Source organism: Hemicordylus capensis, chromosome 2 (assembly GCF_027244095.1).
Source record: "Hemicordylus capensis ecotype Gifberg chromosome 2, rHemCap1.1.pri, whole genome shotgun sequence".
NCBI classification, from domain to species: Eukaryota; Metazoa; Chordata; class Lepidosauria; order Squamata; family Cordylidae; genus Hemicordylus; species Hemicordylus capensis.
Genome location: NC_069658.1, coordinates 133,411,739 through 133,429,517, shown reverse-complemented (window position 1 = coordinate 133,429,517; position 17,779 = coordinate 133,411,739). Strand labels below are relative to the sequence as shown.

Sequence of the window (17,779 nt, the reverse complement as noted above, 5' to 3'; positions counted from 1 at the left end):
CCGAAAGGCAGAAGCGGGAGCTGTCTGCGGCTGAAGAAGGAGCAGGGCAGAGGTAGTCTCTCTCTCACCACCCGCCCCCAGTCCGTTCTGCTTGGCGCCCAACGCTGCTGCCTGGTGTATGTCCTTGGCTTCGGGATCTGGGCTTGGGTGCCTAGGAAGGGCGACTGCTGGGGAAAGGGGGAAATTGCCCCGAGCTATTGCCTCCATCTTTTTCTGTGTGTGATGATGAAGGAGAAGGGGGAATGGGAGGGGGCGTTTGTGCGCGCAAGCGAGCATTGGCTGTCTACATGCTCAATGGTTTGCAGAAACGAGGCGCCCGGGGCTTTCGTCTCCTTGCTCGGGCTTCTTCGTCTGGCCGCAGATACCGAGCTCCATGCAAAGTGTGAGAGGATTTGCAAGTCCAAGGCAAGGGATGCCATTTCAGGAGGGCGGGGGGGGGAGGTAGTTGCGACCCCCTGCACCGATTTTTCAGAGCACATGAGGCGCACATATCTGTGGGAGGCTCACGGTAGTTCTATATACTGAGGCTGGCTGGCTGTAAATGGTTGAATGGTAGACACCACGCACTAGGAATGCATGCCAAAGGCACAAAACCCTTCCCTTTCAAAAGCCGAGTGCTTGTATATGAGCGAGAGAAAGACAAACGCACACAGAGACTGCTTGCTTGCAAAGGAAGTGCGCGCGTGTGCGAGCAAGCAAGCAAGCAAACAGGCAAACTCTCTCCTCCTGTGTGGATGACCTTGCTACCGTTGTTATGAGGTGTGTTTGTGTGTTTTAAAAAAAGGAAAATCACAGATGCTCAGAAAACGCGGTGCTTTTTCTGCAGCCCTCTTTAACCTTGAATGTATCCCGGAGCGGGACTTTGAACATTAATATGTTTTGCTCCTCGCCCCCAGTCTGAAATATCGTGTTTGCTGCGAATAATCGGTACTGGGGCGGGGGTCAAATGTGGTAGATTGAATTATAGAGAGAACTCAGAGTGGGAGGGGATGTGTTTGTGTAGGTCAGTGTGGGGTGTGTTAATGGTAAAGGGCTTCAGGAGGCAGAATATACTGATGGTAGGGGGCTGCTTACCAAGCAGAAGGTTGCTGGTTCGAATCCCCGCTGCTACTATATCAGGCAGGAGCAATATAGGAAGATGCTGAAAGGCATCATCTCACACTGCGCGGGAGGAGGCAATGGTAAACCCCTCCTGTATTCTACCAAAGACAACCACAGGACTCTGTGGGCACCAAGAGTCGAAATCAACTTGACATCACACTTTGCCTTAGGGGGCTGATTAAAAGAGGACAGAGGCTTTTGGATTAAATGGCTATTGCAAAGAGGGAATGTGGGCTGTTAAGATAGCCATGGATGAGGTGACAAGTTAATCAAGTTGCCATTTGGACTTTACAACTACATTCCTCTCTCTGCCCCCAAATAGATGGGGGATGACAAGAGAGCTGCATATCCCTGCAGCAGGGTTAGTTGAGAAGTAAGCTGAGGTAAATTGAGGGGGTGGGTTCAAACTGAATCTGGGGAGGGTTGAAAGCGGTATTGGGGTTGGCTTGGCAGCACAAATTTTGCATAAGAGTGTGGTCAGTGAGGATCATAGTTCTAGAGGAGTATGAGTGGGGTAGCACTTGGGAATGGGAATTATTGAATTAGGGACAGGAGCTGAGAATTGGAAAGAGGCTCTTAGGAGAGTCTTGAATGGCCGGGTGGACCTTGCAAGGGGCTCAGAGGAATTGAGGGTAAAAAGGTACAGGAAATTGACTCATCTCTGTACATGCAGTGGAGACAAAAATGGACAGAGCTGGAAGGAAGAACCACTTCCTCTCTGTATAGAAAACCATATTTATGGTTTTCTGGCATATTCAGATGGGGATTTTTATCCCTTTTAAAAAGCTAGCTCTGTTTTTTTTTTTTTTAAAAAAAACCTAGCATTTCAAACATAAGAATATGTCCATTCATTAAAATCAAGGGAGCATCTATCTTGTAGATTGAATTCATGTTATAGTTATATGGGTTATTGCTTTTGAATGCCATCTCTAGTTCCTTTTTGCATCCGATGTTTCTGGGGCAGAGTGGATCGCACACTGAGTTTTCCCAAACAACATGCTCCATGCCAACATGTGTAACAGTTGCCCATGGCTCTTTTTTAGCCTTTGTTTTGGGGGGCAGTTAGAAGTGGAGAAGAGGTAGGGGGCATTTCATCTTTTCCCCACTTGACTCTGCTCCAAAATGCCTCTAGTGGCATGTAAATGTTGTTACTGTGTCTGGTCTCTGACCGAAATAAAGACTACTTCAACTACTGCCTCTAGTGGCTTCTGTTCTGCCCCATGAAGTTTTAAGAGACCAAACATTCTAAGGGGAAAGTACTTGGGGAACAGTTTTGAACAGAACAATAGTTGGTGATGAATAGATTGTATGCCCCTTCTGCCTTGGCACTTCTCTACTTTCATTCGTTCCCTCCCAAAGCTGTTTTTCAAAATAAAAATAGTTATCAGGCTATATTTCCATGTATATGTATTTAATATGTAGTCTGACTGTTAATGTTTGTGACATATAACACTGTGGGGAAATTCAGAGCAGATATGTTTAATATCAGGAATCTTATTTGAATATTCACTTTTGAATCTAATTATTAAAAGTTCAATAGATTAATTAGCAAGCAAGCATGACCCCTTACTGCTTGCTACTGGATAACTGGATAAATGTTGAAAAATTTGAAATAGAAATTTCTTTCTTGTTTCAACTTTCCATAGACGTCATTACATGTTTGGCATTTCTGTAGAACAAATTACAGTCTGTTTTAAAGCCCTGCTTCAAGTCTTCTGAATTTGTCTAAAAGTAGAATAAAAAAACTAAAGCTAGACTCTTTACCTTTTATTTTGAGTTCTAAACTACAACACTACTTTAGGAAGGCTATTAAGGGGCACAATATAGTCAAAGTTACCAGCTTCTTAGTCCCAGTGATTTTAGTGGGAAATTATTATTATTATTATTATTACAACATTTATATCCCACTTTTCCTCCACGGAGCCCAGAGCTGTATACTACATACTTAAGTTTTTCCTCACAACAAACCTGTGAAGTAGGTTAGGCTGAGAGAGAAGTGACTGGCCCTGAGTCACCCAGTTAGTTTCATGGCTGAATAGGGATTTGAACTCGGGTCTCCCCGTTCCTAGTCCAGCACTCTAACCACGACACCACGCTGGAAAGTTTTAAGCAGGTGCTTAACTTTGGCTTGTTGCACCCTACAATTTGAATGCTGTGATTTAAGGATTACAGTGCTGCATTCACTTCTAGGGTAGTTTGCCTTCAATCGGATGCTTTGAAGTTTCTCATTTGAGGACTGCAACTAAAAGTTTGTTCAGCAGTTGTGTTAAGTGACACAAAATAAATCATAAGTGATTTTATTACTTAGTATCCTTAATTATGTGATAGTCCACATTACTATTTACTGGTCTTGTGGTAGCAAGCATGACTTGTCCCCTTAGCTAAGCAGAGTCTGCCCTGGCTGCATATGAATGGGAGACCTGATGTATGAGCACTGTAAGATATTCCTCTTAGGGCATGGAGCTGCTTTGGGGGAAGAGCATCTAGGTTCCAAGTTCCCTTCCTGGCAGCATCTCCAAGAGAGGGCTGAGAGAGATTCCTGCCTGCAATCTTGGAGTAGCCGCTGCCAGTCTGTGTAGACAATACTGAGCGAAATGGGCCTATAGTCTGGCAGCTTCCTATGTACCTGCCTCTTATGCCAAAGTAATAGTAATATGTAAAACACTTCAGGTATATTTCCCCAGTAATCCTTACAACAGCCTAGCAAAGTAGGTCAGTAATATTATCCCCATATTGTAGACATGCGGCTGGAGTTGAGATAAAGCAGCCTTGTCTACAGTCATCCTAGGAGTTCATGACTAGCTTTGAACTGGGAGCTTTCTGGCTTATTGATCACTCTCTTAGTCAATTTGCTTCTCTGCTTTTCAGCCTTTTGACTAACATCATGTAGTGTAGCCACAAGGCTAAGAAAATCACAATCCAGTCAAAGTTAAGCAGTTTAAAGTTTGATTTCATTTAGAGATTTATGTGGATGCCGAAGCACTCATAAGGGGTGATAGGTACATTGGGCAGCCATTTTGTCCTAGGAATTTATATTCACAGAACTACTAAGGATATAGATTGTGATTTTTTTTTAACTGAATGTACTACAATTTCTAAGTGGGAGGTTGATGAACCATGTGTATATTTTAAGCATGTTGATTATTGTCAGAAAAAATCATTGTCCAAAATGAGCTACAGAGGGTTAATTTTTGTTTGTCATATACTGTTTTCACTGAATCCCTTCAGTTCCCAAGAATGAAGGCGGGGGGAGCGGGCAGGAATTAGGAAATGACTGTCGGATAGAACAGGTAACTAAAATGTTCATGGGGAGATAAAATTGTTGTGTTTGTATTGGAAAATGTGACTAACATTTTTGCATTTTGAGAGAATTCATTCTATGTTCTAGCACACTCTCAGGGCTTGATGTGAATTGGTTTTCATGCCTGGTGAGTGAATGTTTTGCTGAGGCATCTTACATCTGATAAGGATTTATTTCACTTTCACATCTGCATTTTATTGATGATATGGAACAGTACTCATCTACGAAAAGCATTTGTTTTGTTGCTTAACCAAGTTCCATTTGATCACCCCATTTTTTGGTGGGGGACACATTATGGTACATATATTACTAGTTCAAAATGGTTAAGTCACTGCACATACTAACTAGAGACTGAAGTGCTGGTGCATTTAAGGTGCTTTAGTATTCAATGTACATTTTCTGAAAAGTCAGTGCATAGACTTGTTTCTCACACTTTGTTGATCTTAAGCATATAACAGCCAAACATCTGGGTTTTGAGTGTTTGAATTAACTGTAAGCAAAATAAAATTATAATTATAAATCAAAGTTTTGTTAGAGCTTTCAGCTACAAAATCGATGTCCAGTGCATATAATGGGTATAAACTTCCTATATCTTTGAGGAACTCTTTTATGGCCATTATAAGCATCTCTGAAATTTATACATTTTTTTTAAACCCAGTTTTTGCCCTATTTATGGTTACTTAAGCTGATGCTTTAAGCAAACCTTCTCTTTTGCAATTAATCTCCACATGTCCATACCTCTAGTTAGAAATAAGGAACATCTCTATTTGAAAGTTAAGTCATTACTGGTATCTCAGGTGGAGGCCACGGCCAGGAGTGCTTTCTATCAGCTTCTGCTGATTCGACAGCTGCACTCATTCCTTGAAGAGGATGGCCTGAAAACAGTGGTGCATCAGCTGGTAATCTCCAGGCTTGACTATTGCAATACACTCTATGTGGGGCTGCCTTTGTACATAGTTTGGAAACTTCAGTTAGTTCAGAATGTGGCAGCCAGATTGGTTTCTGGGGCAACCCGGGAAGACCATATTATGCCTGTTTTGAAACAGTTACACTGGCTGCCGATATGTTTCTGGGCAAAATACAAAGTGCTGGTTATTACCTTTAAAGCCCTGAACAGCTTAGGTCTGGGTTGTCTTAGAGAGCGCCTTCTTCTACATGATCCCTACCGCACTCTAAGGTCATCCAAAGAGGTCCGTCTCCAGTTACCACCGGTTAGTCTGGTGGCGACTCAGAGGCAGGCCTTCTCTGTAGCTGCTCCTGGGCTCTGGAATGCACTCCTGGCAGATATCCATAATCTGAATTCATTGCTGACCTTCAGAGCCCTTAAAACCTATTTGTTTGGCCTGGCCTTCCAGGGTTTTTAATTTATTGTAAATTGTTTTTAACTGCTGTAAGTGTGTGGCCTGGTTCTCCAGGGTTTTTAATTGTTTAAATGTTTTAACTGTAAATTAGTGTTTTTAACTGCTGTAAGTGTGTGGCCTGGTTCTCCAGGGTTTTTAATTGTTTAAATGTTTTAACTGTAAATTAGTGTTATGCTGTTTTTATAGTTTTGATTTTAACTGTTAATTGATTTTAATTGTTTTTATTTTGATGTAAACTACCCTGAGCCGTTTTTGGGAGGGCAGTATATAAATCGAATGAATGAATGACTGACTGAATGAATAATAAATTACTTCCAGCCATGAGTAATAATACAATCAATTATTTATGTAATCAGTATAATTGATAACTATTAAACTGGGCTTTCAGTGTCAACATAGTCCAAAATCCAGAGAGCCTTATGGAATGTATTTGCACTATTCCAGTAGAAGTTTTGTCTTTTTCTTTTAGCAGACCCCCTCCCCTCCTTCACCCCTCATATAACAAATTGTTTTCAATGGGACAGGGAACGTACCTGGGCTTGTGAAACTAGTTTTATTGTTCTTTGGAACTTTATTTCATTTCTTACATAGTAGTATATAACACCAATTTGATCTTCAGCCGGTGATGGTGGTTCAGTGGAGATCTTTTATCACTATTCTTGAAAAGAATTAGCTTCTGGCCAGCTACACCACAAATGAAAGAATGCTCCAGGTTGGCCACAGTTTTTCTAACAAAGCTCTTTTCTTGTTTGTGTTTGCCTGATTGGAATAAGGTGCCACTTATCACAAGTTTGAATAGCTGTTTTCTAAAATTGTCATTCATTGTATTTGCTGGTCACCTTTCTGCATATAATTTCAACTGTGCTTATCTAATTGTCCATTAAGATCTTTGCAACAGACCTTTGGCAGATCCTTAGTGGTAACTTCTAACAACCTATTGTGGATCTCTTGTTTAAAAAAAACAACCTTTAGAAATTATAATTGTAGAATTGTTCAAATTTTTGTCATTGGCCATTAAAGTGATTTAATTATTTGAATTTTAGAGGAAAACGTTGCAATTTATATGTTGATCATTTTCAGTTACTCATCTATAGCAATTTAGCTTTCCAAGATGCAAGCAGAATAAACATAAGCTCCACCTAAATGGAATGATATGCAAATAGGCTAGGAAAGAAGGGGGTGGTACAAAAACATTAGCCCTTCCACTTCACCTTCAGCAAGTGGCCACAAGGAAGAGTTTACTTTGGAGCTCTGTTGGCCTCTCTAATGGCAAAAGTAGCACAATTTTAAAAGGAATTCCTTTTTTGTAGCATCTCATGTAAACACAGTGTTTATCAGGCAGTTCATTAACTATGACCATGCGTGACCAAGCGGACATGCATGAAAATAATAAAATACATTAGGAGTTACTAATCACCTTTTCCCGATTGACCTCTGACCTCATTTGCCTTCTGAACCATTCGCACCCCAATGCCCGGTGATTCAAATGTCTAGGTTATTTTCCACCAAGCATTTAGATGTGTATTAGGTATGTGGATAGAAGTAACGTGGGAGAAAATTAGATCGTGCCAAATTTTGTTATTTTTACTGCTAAAACCTTTCTAGCAGGGAAAGTTTAAATGTCTGCCAAGACTTTAGATCCTCTTCTTCTTTTCTTTCTTTATTCTTACAATGGCAAAAACCTAGTTTCAGATAACCTATATATATCCAAGTTTGCACCCCAGTATCACATTGTGTTTTAAAGTTAATAAAGCAGCAATTTAAGTTCGTTTGAACTCAGTGGGACCTCCTGAGTAAACTTGGACAGGTTCAGGTTATAAAACGTTTTTCTTTTAGTCCTAGATTGGATGTGTGACCAACTTCTGGTTTCTTGTAGTTTAATGTTGCATTCTGATACTAATTCAAATTTTGTCTGCTTCATATACTGTTGCATGAAGACAGGAATGTGGCTTCATTTTTGAAAAGGAGAGAGATTGAGGTAAATAAAGGGGGGGAAACGGATTATGTGATCCACAAACTAGGCAAGTCTGTGATGATTTTCCTCAAGGCAAGCATCTTTAAATATAGTATGTGTTATTTATTAAGCACTTAAAAGAAAACTAGCATTTGCTAGTGGCTTCAGTACTGAGTGCAAATGAATTTCTCATAGCAAACTGACTAGTAAATAAAAGTAGCCTCCAATACAATGTCAACCAGATGTAACAGGAGAAAAAAATCAGTGTAATTATTGTGAACAGCGTTTTCTCCAGGACTATCCTTGCATCCTCATGTGGAACAATAGTATATGAAAATATCACATCTGAAGTAGTCATGGCCATGTCAGTGTCAAAAAGAGTGCCCTCTATCTCTAGAACACAATTTTCTAGAACATGTGAGAGAGAACAAAATCTCTTAATAAAACTGTAAGTATGCTGGGATACATTTTATTCCCAGAAAGACATTGTGGAACTGGAAAAGGGGCAGAAGAGGGCAACCAAGATGATCAGGGGCCTGGAGCCCCTTCCTTATGAGGCAAAGCTACAACATCTAGGGCTTTTTAGTTTGGAAAAGAGGCAACTACATGGAGACATGATAGAGGTGTATAAAATTATGTATGGAGTAAAGAGAGTGGAAGCCACCTAATGGTGCAGCGGGGAAATCACTTGCTTAGTGAGCGAGAGGTTGTTGGTTTGACTCTCCACTGGTATGTTTTCCAGAATATGGGAAACACCTATATTGGGCAGCAGCAATATAGGAAGGTGCTGCACGGGAGGAGGCAATGGTAAATCCCTCTTGTATGCTGCCAAGAAACCACATGGCTCTGTGGTCTCCAGGAGTCTACTCCGACTCGAAGGCACAACTTTAGAGTGCACAGAGAGAAATTTTTCTCCCTCTGTCACAACACTAGAACCAGGGGTCATCCCATGAAACTGAAGGCTGGGAACTTTAGTAACAACAAAAGTCACACAGCGTGTGATTTCACAGTGCATATGTAATCTATGAAATTCTCTGCCATGGGATGTGGTGATGCCCACTAGCTTGGGTGGCTTTAAAAGGCACTTAGACAAATTCATGGTGGACAGGTCTATCAATGGCTACTAGTCTGGTGGCTATAGGCCACCTCCAGCCTCAGAGGCATGGTGCCTCTAAATACTAGTTGCAAGGGAGCAACAGCAGGAGAGAGGGTATGCACATATCTCTTGCCTCTGGGCTCCCCAGAAGCATCTGGTGGGCCACTGTGTGAAACAGGATGCTGGACTAGGTAGGCCTTGGGCCTGATCCAACAGGGCTGTTCTTCTGTAAGATAAGAACAGCCTTGCTGGCTTTATTTATTTAACAATAAATAAATAAATACCAGGCTTTTATATGAGTGCTATTTTTTTGTTGCTGCTGCTTTGTATTTTAGGATATTTTTATTTATTTATTTATGTATTTTATTTTTACACTTCTATCCTGCTCTTCCTCCGAGGAGCTCAGAGTGGTATACGTGGTTATTTTTATCCTTACAACAACCTTGTGAGGTAGTTCTGTATGTTTTTAAAAACTTTTAATTAGATTTGTATTTTTATGTTCGATTTTAATATTGTGAAATTTTCTATAGCTTTCTGTTTTCTGTTTTCTATATTGTTTTAAATGTTTTTAAACTGCCTTGGGATTTTTTAATGAATGGCAGTATAAAAATGTAACAATAAATATAAATAAAATAAACTGAGTATTCAGCAGAGAGCTAGGAATGGATTGATTTCAGGCCTGTCAAGTGGCAAACCCTGGTGTGATGCCAGATAATATTTGAAATTGCTTAGGGTGTTTTTCCAATGAAGGAAAACCTGTTTTATGAATTCTTGGGGTGTGTGTGTGTGTGTGTGTGTATACACACACACATATGTATGTATTATGTATGTATTATATAGGTAGGTAAAGTGTGCTGTCAAGTTGATTTCAACTCCTGGCACCCACAGAGCCCTGTGGTTGTCTTTGGTAGAATACAGGAGGGGTTTAACATTGCCTCTCCCCATATATAAATACATGTATGTGTGACAATTTGGCATTTGTTTCCGTAATTCACACTCCCTGATTTTTTGTTCAGATCTATTTTATATGTTTTTGTCTCACTTATCAGTTCTGTTTTTCATTTAAGGCCTTTCATATACTTGTCTCAGGGATTTCATTTCTTACATAGTAGTATATAACACCAATTTGATCTTCAGCTGGTGATGGTGGTTTAGTGGAGATCTTTGAAATTCATTCATAGAATATGGAGCTTAGCTGAAGGCTCTCTCCTAATGTTATTGTACAATTGGAAGAATGGAGTAGCTACATCAATTACTATTTTTTTTAAAGTTGTGTTTCCTGTTCGGTTTAAAGCACCTGCCTGATTGTTGTTTTAGATCACCCAGGTGAGCTGTTAAGTAAATTAACCATATTTACACATTCCTTTAAATAGCACAGATAAGCTGTACAGGTTCATAGGTTCAGCATGTACAGACTTATTTCTCCTTCAGATGCATGTAATTTTATATTGAGGCAGGAATTTAAATGAGTAGATTTGCTTTCCCTGTGTGGTGGGGGCACTGACCTCATTGTACATTGACAGGTTAGAATGACTCTTGGGCTGTTCCAGAGCACTATGTGAGTGTATGAATATGGCAAGATAGTCACAACAGAAGGGTGGAAATCAAGTGACCTGAACAGCTTCAGCCTGTGTGGATAGAGAGCGTAACAAGATGGGTTGACAGGCTTCTGACCTCTGGAGAGAATAGAGGTAGAGTGACTGACAGTTCCTCAGTCTGAACCTAAGACTCCTATATAGAAAATAAACATTTATTTATTTATTTTTAAAATTTGTAGACCACCTCAAACTTCCATCTCTGGGTGGTTTAAAAGTAAAAGTGTGCCGTCAAGTCAATTTCGACTCCTGGCGCCCACAGAGCCCTGTGGTTTTCTTTGGTAGAATACAGGAGGGGTTTACCATTGCCTCTTCCCATGCAGTATGAGATGATGCCTTTCAGCATCTTCCTATATCGCTGCTGCCCGATATAGGTGTTTCCCATAGTCTGGGAAACATACCAGCGGGGAGTCGAACTGGCAACCTTCTGTTTGTTAGTCAAGCATTTCCCTGCTGCGCCACTTAAGGTTTACAACAACATAAAACAAATTAAAAATGAAAACCTTAAAACAATTTAAAACCAGAGTCCAGATAAAAAGCTTGGGTGAAAAAATAAGTCCTTAGATACTTTTAAAAAGTTGTCAGAGATTGCCAGCGGAAACAGGGTAGTGATAAGTGTTGAAGTGCTCAGAGTTCTTCACATACATTATCTCAGTGTATGTATCAGCCTTGTAAGGCAGGCCAGTGTCATCCCATGTTGCATATGGGAGGGGCTGAGATAGTGAAACAGTGGCTTGCCTAAGGTTGCTCAGTGAGCCGAGACCCAGGTTTGCTGCCGCATAAAATGTGAGATTTGAACCAGTACTTTGATTCACAGTTCAGTCTCTTAATCGCTAAATTGAATTGCTTCTCTAGTACTGGTAATATCTCCCCCCTTCATTTGTAGCTTTCTGTCAGTTAGATAAATCAAGCAAGTTAGCATGGTTGTTGTGAGATGACTGAGCCTTGGGCCTCCCTCCTGTTGGGAATTCTCTCTGGTAAGAGAAACCCCTTTTCATTATAGCAGAGTGCACAGAGGCACAACACAGCGGAATTTAGTTAGGCATGCATGTATGCTGAGGGTAAGTATCTTGGAGCCAGTTCATAGTTTCAAATCAATATAAGTGGTATTTATTAGAGAACTCCATTCTAGATAGGAAAGTGAGGAGATGGGATCTCTAATCTATCTAGCTGGATGCAGATGGATTCTGTATCTCTGCACACATGGTGCAGGGGAGAGGAGCTTGCATGTTGCAAGGGAGAAGGAAGGGAAGAGAAGGGAGAGGAAGGAAGTGGTTGGAAGGAAGGAAGTGTCCCTAAGAGTAGCAATCTACATTCCAAAGGGATAGTGTCAGACCAGTAGAGAAGGGATGACCAGTGTATTGACCCTCTAGCCCTCTGACTCACTAGTCTGTTCTCCACTGTCATTGAGACAAGAGACAGTGCATAGTCCTTCACTTGCAACACCTCCTTCCCATACTTGCTTCATTTAAGGCTGGTTTAGATGAGCACCAGCCACACCACATGATCAAGCCGAGGCTGCTTGAGAATTCACCTGCCCTGACGTCACTGGACGATAGCCTGATGTGCTATCAGGGTGTCCCTTAATTACATAAGAGATGAATTCATTTGACTCGCTCTTCTGCATGCACGCCAACATATCCAGGGTTTGGGGATCATCCATGTGAAGGGGTGATTAAGGGATGCCCCGACAACACATCAGGACATCCTCCAGTGATGTCAGAATGGGTGCACTCTTGGTGTGACTCCATCCTGATCTTGTGTTGCACACAGCATTAATCTAAACTGGCACTTATTTAGTTCCTAAGAACATAAAAACAGCCCTGCTGGATCAGGCCCAATCCAGTTTCACACAGTGGCCCATCAGATGCCTCTGAGAAGTCCAAAGGCAAGAACTAAGGTCATGCCCTCTCTCTCCTGCTGTTGCTCCCCTGTAACTGGTATTTAGAGGCATCTTGCCTCTGAGGCTGGTGGTGACGTATAGCCACCAGACTAGTAGCCATTGATAGACCTGTCCTCCATGAATTTGTCCAACCCCCTTTTAAAGCTATTCAAGCTTTATGTGCAGACATCACCACATCTTGTGGCAGAGAATTCTATAGATTAATTATGTGTGGTGTGAAAAAGTACTTTCTTTTGTTCCTAAATTTCCTGGTCATCAGTTTCTTGGGATGACTCCTGGTTCTATTGTTGTAAGAGAAGGAGAATAAATTCTCTTTGTCCACTCTCTCTATTCCATGCATAATTTTATATACCCCTATCATGTCTCCCCATAGTTGTCTCTTTTCCAAACTAAAACCCCCCTGATGCTGTAGCCTTGCCTCATAAGGAAGGTGCTCCAGGCCCCTAATCATCTTGGTTGCCTTCTTTTCCAGTTCTAGAATGTCATTCTTTACACGGTGACCAGAACCATACACGGTACTCCAAATGTGGCCGCACCATAGATTTGTCTAAGGGCATTATAATATTAGTGTTTTTAGCATTTCCCTCTAGTGTTTGGCAATTAATTGTTTGACGTAATATCAGAACCATCAAACTGTAGTTTACACTTACCTTTGAAGCCAGGATTGCAAACCATGCTTTGCAATTGTGGTTTCAAGGGTAGGTATAAACCACAGATTTCTGGTTCAGATGTAATGCCAAAACTATAGTTTCCTATAAAACTGGAAGAAACTAACTAAGCAGAGAGTGCATGACCACAGGGCTCCTTCCCATAGCACCAAATCATCTTTTGGTTTTACATGTGAACAGAGCCAATGTCTCAGATATAGTGGTAAATTTATATCATTTGCAATGCCATTAGTAATCACTGAATTCACGTGCTGTGCACACACTGGGAGAGGTTGTTGTGTGTGGGTGTGCCCCATTAATTAAAGCTTATTAGGATTCTTAGGAAATCAATGTGAATTCTTACCCAAAGAATGGAGTCATTAATTCAAAGCTCATTCCCTCTGAACTGTCTCAGCATTAGGAGTCAACCTGTATGTTGAATGTGCAGTGTTGTATTAGTAGGCTGAGCATATACTTTATTTGTGGCAAGTTTTGCTGGGAAATGGCACGCCTCTGTAACATGCATAAAGCAATACCCACAATTATCTCTTCTATTGCTATTCTCACTGTGATTTTTCCTTTTCAGCATTCTCTTGGAAATACCGTTTTGCAGATAGACAATTCAGGCATACCAGCAATTAACTCATTTTCACTCACAAAATGAGCAATTTTATTCAAGATTCAAAAGAGTGCAAACTTCTGTTTCCTTTTAAATGTTGGCCGCTGCCATTGCTTCTTACATTCTCACATATAGTACTGCAGATAAAACTAGCAAACACTGAATGCAATACCAAGAACAAAATTGTTTTGTTTTCTGTGATCTTTGTAATACAATTTACTCTCACTTCTAAAACAAAGGAATAAAATGTGCTTCCTTTGAAGTAACTTGCTAAGGAAGTGTCTAGAACTGTTTCTTTAAAAAAAAAACACTCTGCCACTTCAGTACAGAGCAAATATGGTGCGTGGCAGGGGGAGTCAGTCATGTGAATTGCCTCTGGGGGCCCCCCCAAGGCAGTGGGCCCCCAGACAACTGTTTCCCTTGCTCTGTTATAGTTACACCCCTGATGCTGTGATTAGTCCCCCCTCATATATGCAGCTGACCTGAAATTGGTACAAATCTATGACAAACATAACATCTGGAACCACCCTCCCCTTCTTTCCTCTGAGATGGAACTGACCAGAATGAAGGCAAAGTTAGTAAATCACATCTCAAGAGTAGTGATGGAGGCGCATCACATTAGGAGTCTCAACTCTGTGACTTGCTCTCAGCTGACATCCCTTCCCTACTCAAACACTAGACTGAGAGTTGCAGGCTGGGCTGACTTTTGTTGTTAAAACTAACAAATGTTTCTGGTGCCATGGTGTGTCAGCACTGCATGAGTGATGCTTGCCTTAGCCCATCGATATTTGCCACAGCACAATATCCAGCACAGTATACTACACTGCAATTCTGTGGTGCTTAGTGATGAAAGTGGTTTCTGCAGTTGCCAGATCAGAGATACTTGTTCAAATGTATTGAATTGGTTTTCCTTCCAGAAACAAAGGTCAAACGCTCATCAGCTTTATACAGATTACAGAATCATTTTGGTATTTATTAGCTTTCAGGGAAAAGCTCATCTGTTATCTCCCAGATTGTAATATTGGTGCATGAATGCTGATGATGCTGTGCACATGCACCTTATTGTATTGCCCTCTGGGAATTTTAGCGCCCCCCCCATCGCCGTGGTTGAGAGCTCCTTGAAAATTCAACCCTGAGCCAGGACAAACATACCTGGGAACAAGAAAAGGGTTTAGATCTGGAGGGGACAATAGATACACACATTTGTACAAAACAAGAAAATTGGCCCAATAGAGAGAAGATACTCGTCAGACAAAAGGCTGTTTAGTCAGGTGGTCTGATCACATACTTCACAGCAATCATTAAGAGTAAGGGGTTACCATTAAATAACTTTCGTCTGTGTGTCTACAAACCAGCCTAATCAGTCAACTGCTGATTGTATATGTGCAGAATCTCATTTTGCATTCTGAGCCAGAGATGAACTTCTAGGAGAAATGGCACCATATTTATAATACAATTAAGCATTATGAGTGGAACAGATTCTGAACTAATCAGATATGAATTTCAGTCATATCTTTTTTCTGATGATTATATTCTAAGCTTGGTTCATATAAACTGTTTCACTGCATGCACTACTCCTATGTGGATCCTCCTCAGTCAAGAGCTTCATGTGCACAGCAATGCACACATGAGATTCCTGTATACATAGACTCCAGATTCACTTAATGGAAAGAGCATACCTGCAAATGTATTTACAAAAGTGAATTTGAAATGAGCTGGGGAATTGTTATAGGTGGGCCTGAGAAATTCTGTTTGCATTTCAGCTTTCAAACCTGTTAAAGCAAAAAGAGTGAGAGATTGCCCAGCTTAATGCTTAGAGTTGTAGAAGGGTAACAAGTTACCTGCCTAAAAGACAGTGAGCTCATTCTCACACTTGGAGCATGGGTTCGGATGGGGCGAGGGGAAGAACCCCCCAAAAGCATATACTTTATTTGTGGCAGGTTTGCTGGGAAATGGCATGCCTTTGTAACATGCATAAAGCAGTACCCACAATTATCTCTTTTATTGCCTCACAGATGATCCTGTCCATGTTGCTGGCAGTGGCCCCTCTAATTTTTTTCGTCTCTGTGCAGAATGAGTTTTGTTCTGGGCGGCAGTATCAAGGCAGTGTGTGTGCACATGCATTCAGAATGGAGCCTTCCTGATCTAACCTGAGTGGGGTCTAAAATGAACTGAGCAGACATAAAAAAAACTTGTGAACGTGTGTATGTGCTCAACGCCTTAGAGAGAACAGTGGTTGCTGGGCGGCCAGGTTGGCTGCCCAGACAATTGCTGGCTTCTGCCAGTAGCAGGGAGGTTTGGGGGCCTGGAGGTCCCCAGAGCTTCCATAATGTACCACACAACTGTGGAGAGTCTCCCAACGCCGGTCGGAAGACTACTTGTGTGTTGGTGCCACGCAAAGCTGTACGGCACCAACAGATGAACATTCAGCCTGCTGCTTGGGCGCCCTCGCACCCAAAACCCTGGCTAAGCATCGGGCTCCCTAAGTGGGCTTGCCGCTGTGCCGCCACCGGCAGCACGGCAGCCGCACATGCACACCAAAAACGGGGCTGGGCCTCCTTAGCCTGGTTTTCTGTTCACGTGTGAATAGCTTCAGTGAGCCCTTTCTCAAATTGAGTGAGAGAGTTTGAGGGTGCATGGCGGGGAAGGCAGCAGAAGCTTGCCTTCCCCGTAGATGAGCAACATGGATTTGCTGGGCATGCAAATGGCACTGACACACAGTCAGTTGAACGGGGTTAAGGGAGTGCTCGCTCCCGTAACCTTGTTTAAGAGCTGGGCTTCATAGCTGGGTCTGCCACTGAGGCACTCTCAGGAGCCAAGCTGCTCCAGGCGGTTCCCACAGGCAGCCAAGCCCGAGCTTAGCTGCCCTAGCCTGGTCTTGGCTGTTTGTGAGAACAGCCTCAGTGTTTAAAAGCCTGAAACATCTCTGTTTCCCAAATGGATGTTTTGCCTGGAATTGTTTGGTTTTGCTGTCATTTTACTTTGACAGTTTTACTACAGAATATTGGTTCATAACTCAGGAATCTATTTTTCCTTATTCCTTTCTTTTACATTTTAAAACAGAAATTTGAAAGCAGGTACTCTTTTGTGAGATGATGTAGCTACATTAAAAAACAAACAAACAACCAGAGTAACTGCTCACTGGTTTTAGTAATGCAGGATTCTTCATTTAATTTTCTCTTCCTTTTCTGTTTGCATGAGATACATCTCTTCTTGGTACAAATTAAAAGTGCCCTAGATACCAGACATTGCTTGGAAGTGGGGAAAAACTGGTATTCATACTAACAATAGTAAATATGCATTGTACAATGGCATGTTTTAAGACCTTTTTTCAAGGGTGAGAATAGAGGAATTTCCTCCTCCACCCTTGCTGTTGCTAAGCTGTAATCTAATATTGTTGAAAAGCAGGAGGGAGGGGGGAGGGAATCGAGAGGTTGGTTATCCTCAGGATATCACTTTGTGCTTTCAGTCTGAAGCTCCTAAGGTTACAAGTCTTGCCAAAAGGTTTTTTAAAAAGTAGTCACAGCTGAATGGTTGGGGATTTTTCTTCTACTGGAAAGCCAGTTGTATTAGATGGATGCACACTACTATGAATTTTAGAACATTTGCTTGCTTATTTCATGGTCCAGTGGCAATTAAATATTTCAGTGTTCAAATAGTCCCTCTTAGGGGGGGAAAGAAACAAAAATATTTGGCTGTTGCATTTATAGTGTTATTTCTAATATACTCAGCCATCTTTTCTGCCCTGCATGTCAGCTTTTAGAAGGCATTCAAAAGACTCACACACCATTTTTGAAAATAATTTAAAGGACTGCTCTTTATCCTGCAACGTTTCGATGTCATAATTGTTGTGCTGTTTATGACAGGATAGAACTACATCTTGGTAGGATTTAATGTAATTTTGTGCAGTGTTCTTTTAAAGATAGATAGATAGATAGATAGATTATACACCAGATCAATCTCCAGCATGGTTGAGAATTACAGAGAGGTAGCCTTGTTAGTCTATTGCTGCAAAAAGAATTGTTGCACCATAAAGACAAACACATTTATTGTAGCATAAGCTTTTGTGGACTGGAGCCAGCATCATGGCTCTGGCCCAGAAAAGCTTACTGCACAATCTATGTGTTATTCTTTTTGGTGCCATGGGGCTCTTGTTCAGGATACATTTCTCGATGCCTTTTGGTAGTAATTTGGGCCATGTC

General features: G+C 41.4%; 1 protein-coding gene across 8 annotated transcripts in view; it reads left to right on the top strand.

The window, feature by feature from the left end:
* The window catches only part of PALM2AKAP2 (PALM2 and AKAP2 fusion), a 392,130-nt gene that overhangs the window by 250,497 nt on the left and 123,854 nt on the right, over positions 1–17,779 (top strand). The window contains exon 1 of one of the 8 annotated variants that reach the window (XM_053289411.1): positions 3,626–4,391. The exons of the other annotated variants lie outside the window; for them this stretch is intronic. The gene's annotated coding sequence lies outside the window, so the exon portion shown is untranslated. Of the gene's footprint in view, positions 1–3,625; positions 4,392–17,779 lie in introns of those variants that run through there. 8 annotated transcript variants of the gene reach the window in all.